The sequence below is a fragment of the Harmonia axyridis genome, chromosome 6 (assembly GCF_914767665.1).
Source record: "Harmonia axyridis chromosome 6, icHarAxyr1.1, whole genome shotgun sequence".
Classification (NCBI taxonomy): Eukaryota; Metazoa; Arthropoda; class Insecta; order Coleoptera; family Coccinellidae; genus Harmonia; species Harmonia axyridis.
The window spans coordinates 18,475,804-18,489,182 of record NC_059506.1 but is presented as its reverse complement, the minus strand read 5'-3'; the positions used below and the strand labels follow the sequence as shown (position 1 = coordinate 18,489,182).

Sequence of the window (13,379 nt, the reverse complement as noted above, 5' to 3'; positions counted from 1 at the left end):
CCTCTATTTAATTTCAAAGTCAGAATAGATATGATGAGTTCTGAAGAAAATTATTTCGCATTCTGAAGATCTTCATATCACCGAAGAAAAAATTTTTGGTGAAATACGAAAAGGACTAGGTGAGATTAACTAACAAATTTTTCATTAGATTTTCTTGATTGATCAATGTTATTAGTAGCTTAAATAATTATGTAGAATAGGTATAAGACTTGAGGCTCTCTAATTTGCTACGCCAAAATAACAGCTACGCAGCCAGATCGAAAAATCAATCATGTATTTTATAGAAAAAAGAAATATTTCACCGTTTCTCGCCATTAGTCTGGACAGTTATAATAATAGGTTACGAAAAATTTAACAGTTATCGAGGAAAAACTTGAACTAAAGAATTACCACAATTTCTAACTGAGTGGAATAGTCTTCGGGAAAACATAGAAATTAAAAGTCAATATTCGGATAACTGAATTTGACATTTCATGAGATGTCATTAATTATTCGTGATCGAAATTTTTATTGGTTTAGGGATTCTCACCCATCCCAATGAACAATTGATTACAATTCATAAAATTTCCACTTTTCAGTTTCTTTCTATGGATTCTGGAAGTCAGACTACTACATTCAATGAGAAATTGCAATTTTTCCATAGTTTAGTTTTTCCTCGATAACTCTTGAAGTATAGGGTTTGCTTGAGACCCTCCTCTTTTTATACGTAAAATTGACAGAAAGAATCGAAAATATAGGTTTTTTCCAAAAAACTTTTTCATAAGATTTTTTATAAGAATCTCATTAACTCATGAACCATTGGGCTCATTAACTCATGAACTAAGCTATCTGATAATGCAATAATATACTGCATGTGCATTTGAAATGAGAAAGTAGTAGTCTGTTTCCGGTATAAGCGGATATTGTAGAGGTCTGAAAATATTTTAGGGAAAATCATCATTTTCTATTGCTAATTAGAATTTTCAACTTATTTAATATGAGGCCGATTTTTTCGACTAACGAATATAGGCTGCAGGTACAGACCTCATACTTTTCGTGAACGTTTCAAGTCTCAGAGTCCTTTCCTTCCAAAGGTATGAAATTTAAAGTTGAATAGATGGAGCCACAAACAGTGACGAATTCAACAATGAATTCTTCATAATAAGGTTCAACCTAGTTCGAAACCAATTTCCGCTCAAAATTCGAAAATTATAGACACCAGAAAGGGCAGAAAGATTTTAAAGTCTATTTTACAAAACGAAAGAGGTATGGAAGCATCCGATGGTCACCTCAATTTCCTCAGAAAATCGTAATTCTTCTGATTACGTCCATTGATCGGTCAATAGCAAAAGGAGCAATCAGAAAATCTAGCCCAAAGCAAGCAATCCCGAACAAACAAGTCCAAGCGATCCCAATTAAACCAGACTCTGGCTATCGCATCTCAAGGTTTGTTGACTTCATCAAGGATTTATCACTAAGGAAGAATCGTTCCTTCTCTTCTTCAAAGCAGAGGTTCCTTGGAGTTGAGTTTACTCGGTATCGATACCAGCTAATACAAAAAATGTCAAGCTCTGGTTTATTGCTTAAATTGTTTGGGGTTCTATATGCGAAGTATATACACAACTGATCCTATATTGACCTATATCCAAAAGCATACACGTGACAACTCGATGTATCATTGAATTCATTCTAGCCTAATCTATACCGGGTGAATTTTTTTAGTTGAATCAGTCAAAATACGTCTCGAAAAGGAAACATCTCAAAACCTCAGAATTTCCTGTGAATCAGGAATCCTTCAGACGGAAAATTCAAACTCGACTACAGAGCCATACGTGAAGATTCGTGAAAATTTTTTCGTACAATTTTTTGTTGACCCTCGTACCCCCCACAAAGCGGAATTAAAAGGAAGATGTTCTGATATAAGTGGACTTTCCCTTCAAAACCATTCACTTTTTATTCGAAACATTTTTCCGTAAGATGTTTCCTGTTCGAGATTTTTGACTGATTCAACTTGAAAAAAATCACACGGTATATTATTCTCCCTCCTTCAATTATGCTTTTGCAAAATTTCCCATTCATATCGGCAGTCGTAGTGTCAATACTGCTCTCGATAAATCCTCATGAAATACATGACGACTGATGCCCAAGGATTTATCCTAGTATTTCGAAATTTAGATGACAACAATGGCGCCATTTATGTCCAAGTCGTAGAGATATACGACGTACAGTTCAACGCCGTATAATATGCAAATTTGTGAGTTCTATTTCTGTGTTCCGGCATAAATCAATCTGAACATTCTTTACGATCAAAACTGCAGAAAGATAGATCAATGAGATTTAATAATGCGGGAAATGTTTTAAAAACTAGCAGGTCTCATGGCAATGCATGACCTCCGATGTATTTCAATATAATTATGTATATTGAAATAGAAAAATTGATAGCCGCATTGTCATTATCTGTTTCGATTATTATAGATATTTTTTCATTTCTTTGTCTTGTTGATGGTTTTGAATCGGGAATAGTCAAATTAGTGCGAAAACGAAATGCTTGCGTCACTAGTCACTATATAGTGACTTAATTAAGCCCAAATTGAACTTAAAAATGGCGAATGGGACATAGAAGAATAAAACTCAAGAATACAATGACTGAACTGAACTGACACACGTCAAGATTTGACTATAGTCAAATCTTACTGAACACGAATGTCAACATACTTCGACATTCTCAACTGTCAAACAACCATCGAAATTTCTTATGCGGCTAAAAAACACCCGTTATAATATTTCCACACAATGTTTCAAGATGTTTTGCAGATAAATCGCTGTAAGGATTGAGAATAGCGTTATCAGATTAAACTAAAATTAATTTGTCATAACTTATTATATAAGGGGCCTTTGAACTTGTTATTTCAGTATGCCGAAGTAACCATCTTCGCTAATTATTTGAGAGATAGTTCTGAAGACAATAGGATCTTCCCAGTTTGATAAGATCATCTGACTCTATTCCATAACACTTTTCCTATCGCACATTTCTTCTTCTTCCATTATTTGCGCGATAATTCGTTCAACTAACTGAATAGGAAAAATCGATATTCGAGAAAATCGAGTTTGGTGCGTCAAGCTGTCTCCGCTTGTCTACGGTCGTGGAAAACGCATTTAGCTTGGAAGAGGTCGTTAAACTCTAGGGTAAGGGAAGGCTCGAATGTTCACAAAATGAGGAGGTTTTGAAAAACGCTATTAAGTTTGGTAAATGAGAAAATTAGGTTCTTGATTTTAGTGGAAATTATTTTGATTAGGACTGTTTTGAACACACGCCATTTTCACGTTAAATTCCTGGGAATTTGCAATAAATTTTCGCGATTTATGTAGAACATTAATTTCTTTTTGTAGCTGAATGAAATATTAGCGTTTTAAAAGGAGAATGATTATGTATCGTGAACCAGGGTAAGACTTATTGAAATCTTGACAATATTGTGATTAATCTTATCGCTTCGAATGCGCAAGAATAAATTCGATAATATAATTTTTTTAGGTACCTCCATTTATTGTCATTCGATTTTAAACATCTCGATATGAATGCCATTTTGAAGTAAGTGTTTGATGATGACTAGAGAGCCTCCAAGATGGCATAACAGGCCACTTGTAGATAACAGGCTAATTGAAAAGTCCCCGGTCTACCATAGTAAATGACATTTTTTCGCAAAATTCGATTTTATTATTCAACATAGTTGCCTTCGAGGGCGATACAGCGATTATAGCGATCTTCCAACTTTTCGATACCATTTTTGTAGTACGATTTGTCTTTCACTTCAAAAAAGACCTCAGTTTCGGCAATTACTTCTTCATTGGCGCAACATTTCTTTCCAGCGAATATTCTTTTGAGGTCTGAGAACAGGAAAAAGTCGCTGGGGGCCAGATCTGGCGAATACGGTGCATGCAGAAGCCCAATTCATGCAATTTTGCCATTGTTTTCATTGATTTGTGACACGGCGCATTGTCTTGATGAAACAGCACCTTTTTTTATTCAAATGGGGCCGTTTTTTAACTATTTAATCCTTTAAACGATCCAATAACGCTTTATAATAATCGCTGTTGATGGTCTGGCCCTTTTGGAGATAATCAATGAATATTATACCTTGCGCATCCTAGAAAACTGATGCCATGACCTTACCAGCTGACTTTGGTATCGGTCCATCGTGTGCAGTCCACTCAGCTGGACTCCGGAGTGAAATGATGGCGCCATGTTTCATCCATTGGTACATATCGACGCAAAAATTCAGGTTTATTGCACTTAAGCAGCTTCAGCCACTGCTCAGAATCATTAAGACGTTGTTGCTTTTGATCGATTGTGATCTGGCGCGGCACCCATTTTGCACACAGCTTTCTCATGTAGAAATATCCGTCAATGATATGATGTACACATTCAGATGATATCTTCACAATGTCTGCTATCTCGATCAACTTCACTTCACGGTCATTCAAAATTATTTCGTGAACTTTTTTGATTTTTTCGTCGCTGACAGCATCTTTTGGGCGTCCACTGCGTTCGCCGTCTTCGGTGCTCATTTCACCACGTTTAAACTCAGCATACCAATCAATTTTTGTTGATTTTTCTGGTGCTGACCCCAGAAACTCTTCATCAATCCAAGATTTTGCTTCAACTGTATTTTTTTCCCTTCAAAAAGCAATACTTTATCAGCACACGAAATTTTTTTTTCATAATTTTTGAAATAACAAAAATAGCTAAACTCCCTCCCAACGCAATAACTCACGAACTAATGGTCGGGCTGCTGTCAAATTTCGACACGTAACGTTTGAAGGTTGGTATTATATGGATTTAATACTAGTACCGCCATTTGTGCATCACACCGGAGACCTTTCAATTGGCTTGATATATGAAAATTTCAGATATGACTTTGGGTGTTTATGGCATATTCCTATCTAGTCCTGCCCTGCCCTTCGTTGGTCTCGCTAATGAACGGCATAAAAATCGAGGAAACAACCTGTCCATTGTTCCTCAGCCGTCATCTATGATAAGAATGGGAACGTTCTCACACTCCGCCTTCAAATTGTGCATCAACTACCATAATAGCTCTTCGGAAAATGGATAATTAACCTGACTCCGATGGCTATTTGATTGTTGCATTTGTTACGAACTTTCTCTTCGTGAAGGCGAAACAAATGAAAATCGCATTTAATACATGAAAAATTAGCATGCTGACTAAGGGACTGTACTAGAAACATTCCCTATTTGTTTATAAACGCAGCTTTGGTACCTACTGAGACAGTGAGCGCCAGTTTCATAATCGAGAGTTAAGTCTCCTTTCAGTTCTATGCGCAGAACCCTGTTTAAAACTGATCGGGAAGATTAACGTCCAAATTTTCCTGTTTAGTGTGATCGATGTTCAGGCCAAATTAAACGTCATTTAAAAGATGGTGCAAGAGAATTCATGAAGTAATCAATGTTTAAATATTTGATCAATTTTAAGGCGAACGGTGCAACTGTCCACCTTATTCTGAATGTTAGCAATATAACAAACCACAAAGGAATATTTTAACTCTTCAAGTAATATTCCAAATGAAAGGAATAGTTCCAGAACTCTATTTGGATTAACTACGATGTGGTTGGACGCAATTCTCCCCGAGCGAATCCAGCAGCCTGCCCTTGTTTCGGTCCGTTCATTATTGAAACGGACGCGAAAAGGCAATAAGAAAATGAAAACGTAGAAATCGTGACTTGTCCTACACCGATCGTGATCTCAACATTCGTGCTAAAATCATTCCGCTGAACGTAATGCGTGCCTCAAAATTGTAGCGAATCTCCTTCTTCGCAACAGGCTGATGGCTGGTTCTGATTGCGCAATGTCGAGGCCGTAACCATAAAAAGAGACATCGTCGAAATCGCGCTCTGAATTTTTATCGTCCAAAATTTTCGGCACGACACAAATGTAAAACGTGCATATTTCCTGAATATATTATAAGTAGGACATTAGTCCGAAAACTGTCCTCCCAACTTCAATTGTTGAAGAAATTGGTTCCATAAAAAATTCTGCTTTTTATACGCATTGCTCTAATCCAAGTATAATGTCTAGAAACAGATGATAAGAATGGCGTTATGAATGCAATAGATAATTGAAAAACTCTTTATTTAATGAATTCTAGCTTTCGGTTATTGTCACAGCCATCTTCAGGGGTCAGAAAGTGAGTTGTTCCTCAAAAAACTATTTCATCCAAGAGATTGATCCAAGTGAAAAGGTCACAGAATTCACTATTAAAATTGTCGATAAACTTGCAATTTCTAATAGTTATCACCACAATTTTTATCTACTAGCAAACAATGGCCCGAAAAACTAAAAACTTCTAAAATATTTCCTCCCAGTACATAATAGCTTCGATATCAAGGACATTGTCTAAAAATATAAGAAATACTGGTGAGCTTACTCACTCTTGAAAAAGATCTAGCGTTACTTATGAAAGAAAAGAAATGATTCGCTGTCGTTTCTACGGTAAAATAGCCATTTCATTATACAGGGTATTTCACGAATAACTAGGGATTCTTCAAGTCAAGTTGCTTGACATTTTAACCAACTACTTGACTTGAAAATCAAGCTCGTGAAAAATTATATACTTGAGCTTTACTGGATTTTAGATATTTATTGCTTGACTTGATATCAAGCTACTTGATATTACTTGGGCTTGATATGCACGCGTCGCACTGCATATATTTCTGCGATCTCGTGCGCGCATAGACTAAATAAGAGGATTCCTAGAGCGCCTAGAGACTGAAGCATTCGCAGTGTGACTTTATTAGAAGTTTTCTCACATTTCTATGAAATCTATTGGTAGATTTTGGTAGTTTCAGAAATATATTTCCTAACTTGGCCAAAATGGCAAGGATTTTTTATCAACGCCAGCATCTTCAGCTTCTGTTGAAAGACAATTTTCCAGAGCTGTTTTTACACTTACAAAAACTTGCAATAGGTTAGGCGACAAATCTATAAAATGTCTCATGTGTCTTAGATCATGGATGGAAAATTATGGTTATAGTCCTATATTCACTTTTATCGACTTGGCGGCAACGCAAGTCCGAGCTGGAAAATTCTATTTTTCATGTTTCATTTAATCCTCGAAAACTGCATTAAAAATCACATGGTTTTCCATGTGTTTTTTAAGTATTGTTAATGAGCTTTTTAAATCATTAATGAGCTTTTTAGCTCATTAACAATACTTAAAAATTAGAAATTACAAGAAATAAACAGTGCAAAGTCATCTCCATTTGGTACATCTGCAGTGAAATATTAACAAAACGTTTACCAGAACAAATTCAAATATTAAAAATAACATGAATCTGTCATAATTTATTAATAGCGCTACCTACAGTTGACTTAACGAAGCTTAACTGATATTCTCAAAATTGGCAAAACAAAATCTAATCAGTGCATTCACCAGGTTTTAAGACATCTTAGGTAAAAGGTAGAAATAACAACCATTATAATTGACTAATTTTCTGTCTATGAACATCTCATTGTTCAAAATGTACGAATTTAATAGAAGTAGGCTATACAGGGTGAGTCTTTGACTTGTACATATATTTTAACCGTAGATTCTTGAGGTCAAAAGAAACACTTTTTTCATTTATCATTTTTTCCGATTCGGCTCGGTTAAAAAGATATGGCCATTTTAAGTTTTCATAATGAGCTATGCCGAACCTGGAAATCAGCCCACTGAAGTTTTTCCAAGCATAAATTTATACCATTTGAACTTTGGAAATGGGTTACTATATTAGCAAAACAAGCATAAACTCACTTTTTCCATTCCCTTTGGTGACCGAAGTATTATTTTCAGTATAATAAATGAGTTATAGCAATTTCGTGGGAGATAAATATGTTGATTATTTTTCTCTTGATTTCTATTTTATATTCGATAATAATAAAAAATTCAGCTTGCAACCACCCATATTAAATCTGATATTCATATCCAATCATTTATTTTCGCTTTTTCACCTCTTTTCGTAGGTAGGTACAAGAGTTAACAATTCATATAACCTTTAATTTTCATAAAGGTAAATAAACATAAATGATAATCATCTGTGGACTTTCCACGTTGCCAAGTTTACAGTCACAAAACTGTATAATGACAAAAAACCTACAGAATAATAAGCTAAATCTATATACCTATGAATACTAATCATCTCGCATCTGTAATGTTAAGTTTAAAGGTTATGTTATGTTTTGTCAATAAAATTCAAGAAACCCAACAAACGGTTGAAGTTTTGTACATTACTAGAAATTTGGGCTAATTGAGTATATTTTGTTATCTAGAGGTCAGCAAAAAAGTGGTATTCAAACCAGTGTTCAATTTGAATTCTTATTATCATGGAATCAGTGAGAAAAGTTTTAAATTTTTAGGGTAGCAAGAAGTGTAAGAACGCTTGCATTTTGGATTGAATGAACCCAGAATACTTTATCTAAGTACCTACACAATAACTTAGCTCGAAAATGAAAAGGCAGTTTCATGAATGGATTTATGTGGAAGATGAAATCACCTCTGTATCACACAGAGGTAATTTTGTGATGGAAAAATTCCGATTTTATCTTGTTAAAAATAACAGTAGTATGAGAAGGAATAAGTAATTTCCAGAAGGAAATGAATTTTTTTCCTTTTTCATCCTAAAAGCTTATAAGTTTCATGAATCTTCAATATTCCATTATTGATTAATTATTGATCTTGATTTTTGTATTAAAATGAAATGGTGGTATTCAATATGAATATCCACTATTGAATATTCTGCTTCTTTCAACTCACTGAAGTTTTTTATTTATTTTCACGTTAAAACAATTTTGGCCCTCTTAAAAGTATGTCAATCAAATGTTCTAGGATGAAATTATCGAATAGCAAATGGATAGAAGTATTCAATCACGTAAAAATGAAATTTTAGGATGTATTGTTATGTATCGATGAAAGCTCAGAAGACTGGAAGAAGATTATAGTAATGTTTGGCAGCAGCAGTTTTCAATGGGATTTCATATCTTGATTGGTGTTATTTTATAAGGAGCCTAGTTTGTGAAAATTCACTTGAAAATGAGTTTCAATCAGAATTATTCAAAATAGAATATTAACTTTAATGAAATATCTTCATATTATAGGGCTGTGCCAAAGCTCAGTAATTTGTTATCATGAAAATATTTGAAATCCTTTTCTTCTTAGTGTTCACTAATGCCAATATTCTGTCTGAAAATTTGATACCCAATAGGTAACTCCAAAAAATGCTCTCGAGTACTTTCGGTAATAAAGAAGCAATTAGTCTTTCCTTAATATTATCAATGTTATAATCAACATCTTCGAAAATTTTATTTTCCTGAAGATGGTAAAATGGTATTCGGCTAGAAAAAAGGAAGTACAACGTACAAGTAAATTTACTTGTTTGTTATCGAACAGATAAACTGAAAATATTATGAAACTTCCCAACAATTATGTAATCTTTTTTTTTGTTTTCACATATCAACTACATGTAAAATAAATTTTGAATTCTTGTAAGGTATACCTTTTTTTCAAAAGTACTCAAAAAACTGAAGCTTTTGATAAACTTATCGAAAGATTAACAGTGACTTGAAATCATGTATTATTGCCAAATCCACTCTTTTACTATAAATCCAGTGCCCCACAGTAGGTATACAACATTCAAAGCAATTTGAAATAAACATTTTTCATTACTGAAACAAAAAAATGCATATCAAAAAACAAGAATTGAAGTACAAACTACCATAATAATAAATTGTCTTTATTTTCATTTAATTTATAAATAACCAGGTTTAACATTTTTTACTCTTAAACTTCTTACGTAGATTCATTTAGCAGATGTATTGTGCGAAATAAAAAACATTCAATATTTAGCCAATAATTATTAAATTAGGCCTGCCATTATTCGAGTTAATTCTCAATGATTCCTGATCTCAGATGTATTCATTATATTATTATAATATCTATAAACCAAGGACAGTAACTACAAACTATGTATATGCCTTAAAATATCAATAGCTATTGATTCTGAAACATATGGATTGGATCAGTACATGTACTAGATAATAGGATAGGATCTGGGTTAATGGTGAAATCAGTGACTTTTAAATTATTTTTCAGTACATCAATGAGTATGAAGTTTGAATAAGTATTCATTACAGAACTAGTGCTTCACTTATTCAAGCAGTTGAATTTATCAACATAATCATTGTATTGTAGATTTTTGGTTATTTCAATTAATCAATTTACTTTTCCATTCATTATATGGAAAAATTATCCTTATGAAATCATGAACACCTCACAGCAAACTTTTTCCGGTTGGGTTTAATTTGAAGGGGTTCAAGATTCTCTTTAAATACAGGTCATCTGAAACTTCTCTGTATCTAGTGGGCAATCATCTTCACGAAGGAAAATCGTCCAATTAAATTCATTATGGTGTTTTTCTGAATGATTCGATGAATTATTAGGAGATCTGAAAAAATACAATAATTATTCAATATATTATTTATATTATATAACTTAGTAACTTACTTACGCCGAACTGTGTTGTTTCTTATTGAAACATAAAATATTTTCGAATCAAATATCGAATTATTTGTTTGCCAAACATAACCACAATTCTTCGACATTTCTCAAATTCTCAGTTTGGCCATGCGCATAGAGTAATAAACTCTGAGGCCATGCGCAATAGTTCAAATCGTTCATAACATACGGTAATCTAGCATATTATGACTTATTTTATTATACAAAATTCGATTTAACATTTCGGATGATACTAATTATTACATTTAATGAAATTCATAATAAAATAAATTTATTAATTTATAAATTTGATGGTTTGTTCAAAAAATTATTCGAGATTCTTCTATGTTGATCGGTCATGCGCATAGAATGATCCGAAAACAATTGAAATTCGAATTTATGGTATCATGATTTCTGTTGCTCTGTTTAATGTAAATGATAAGTATTAAGTGTATTTAGTTTGTTAAGTGATACCTAAGTGCGTTTAACTTGTTAAGTGTTAAGTGTGTTTAGTGTAAGGTGTCTGTTTAGTGTAAAGTGTTTGTTTGTGAAGTGTGTTAAGTGGAAATTAGCAGAATGTATTCTAACCAGGAGATGGTAGATATGTTGGAATGCTATTTCACAAATGGAAAAATAGCGAGAAGAGCTAAAGAAGCTTATGGAAGGCTGTTTCCAAATAGGAGACAGCCAAATGAGAGAACTTTCGTAAGGATTGTTCAAAGATTGCGTGATCATGAAATTGAATTTTCTCAATGGGTGAGCTTATTCAAATCACTTTATTTTCAAACTAAGTCGGCTGGTTCCCTCACTTGTCAATGCAAATTCAGTGTTTCAATCCATGATTTTTGACCTGACAACGTAGCAAATATTCATTTCTGTGAGTCTTTTCTATCAGAGTTGCAATTAGCCAAAGTACCCAATTTTTCATTTTCACAGATTTTTTTTTTTTTTTTAAACACATATTACTCGAAAACGGCTCAATATACGAGAAAATATGAAGAATACTTTTATTTTTCAAATTAGCTAAATATCCTTCAATGAACGTCCTAGTTACTTTTAAGAGTTCGGTTCTTTGAACTTCTGGTATTTTTATGGGATGAAGTGTTCATAATGAAGAAACGGGGAGACGTGGATAAAATTTTGTGTACGGAGAAGATTCATCACATACATGAAAAACTATATCCCGAAATTCATTTTTTTCTATACAACCATTTCCGAGATATAACGGAAAATGACATTTTTTTGTCGATTTTCAACAGCCTGTATCTTTTTAACCGGGCCGAATCGGAAAAAATGGTAAATGAAAAAAGGGTTTCTATTGACCTCAGGAATCTTCGGTTGAAATATATGTACAAGTCAAAGACTCACCCTGTATAATAACGTAATTGGCGAATTTTCTATAATGCCTTACGGATTTAGAACGAAAGAAGATTTAACCAAGCTGGCGCCTGTATACCTGGTAGATTATCGTATAACAATAGAAGATGGAGGATATCTAACCATAACGCCCAATTAGTATTTAGGCGTGGGCGTGAAAGTTGTGGAAAAATTGTTCATTGTGCCACTCCTCGTTCGAAAGATTATAACACGCCATAATAATGCTATAAATCTTCTTGAAGTATTTTACAAATCGCGTGGAAGAAGTTTTACTTAAGTGTCATTCTCTCAGGAGCATTGAAATTCAAGTATGGTTACTCAACTTTTCGATTTCACACAACCAGATTTGTTGGTATTATACAAAGTTGCCAATATTGATGCAACAACGTGTTAATGATTCTGAGCAGTGTTTAAAGCTATTTAAGTGCGCAATTCTGGGATGCGCAAGGTATGATATTCATTGATTACCTGATTACCTCCAAAAGGGCCAGACCATCAACAGCGATTATTATATAGCGTTATTGGATCGTTTAAAGCATGAAATCGTTAAAAACGGCCCCATTTGAAGAAAAAAAGGTGCTGTTTCATCAAGACAATGCGCAGTGTCAGAAATCAATGAGAACAATGGCAAAATTGCATGAATTGGGCATCGAATTGCTTTTGCATCCACTGTATCCGCCAGATCTGGCCCCCAGCGACATTTTCCTGTTCTCAGACCTCAAAAGAATGCTCGCTGGAAAGAAATTTCTCGCCAATGAAGAAGTAATCGATGAAACTGAGGCCTATTTTGAAGCGAAAGACAAATCGTACTACATAAATGGTATCGAAAAGTTGGAAGATCGCTTTAATCGCTGTATCGCCCTCGAAGGCAACTATGTTGAATAATAAAATCGAATTTTGCCAAGAAAAATGTGTTTTACTATGGTAGACCAAGGACATTTCAATTGGCCTGTTACAATTACAAGTATTAGTAATTATTCCATTGTATTACTAATTTTTCCATTTCACTTGAAACTGTCATATTTAGTACTTTAATTTTCGAATCTGTGAGAAAAGTATTAGTGAATAATCTGGGATCTGGGAACTTTATGGTACAAGCTAAGCGCTACTTGTAATCACAGAATATCAACTCTAATTTCTCCACAGCTCTCTTGACCACGAATTCAAATGAACGCACGTTATGTACAACCATCGAAACATTTAGTAAAATGAAATCTTATCGTAATAAGTTCTCATTTTACAGTAATGTTTCGATGGTTCTGTAGCATGAACTTATCTTTTCTCTGTTGAAGTCAGAACGATGATCCAAAAATCCAGCAATCACAGCTCGGTCATCTAACGGTGGACCCTTCCCATATCTCATCGTCCTGGTCGCTTCTTCCCACATGTTTCTTTTTCTTCTTGCACCACAGAGAGACGTGATACCATCTCATCTCTTCGATGCATTCTCTCGCCGAACCCCCCTTTATGGTTGTTAATAC

The 13,379-nt window shown here is 33.9% G+C and overlaps 1 protein-coding gene across 11 annotated transcripts in view; it reads left to right on the top strand.

Annotated features, from left to right (window-relative positions):
* LOC123682992 (rap1 GTPase-activating protein 1) overlaps positions 1–13,379 on the top strand; it is a 514,048-nt gene that overhangs the window by 484,945 nt on the left and 15,724 nt on the right. The window lies entirely within an intron of this gene.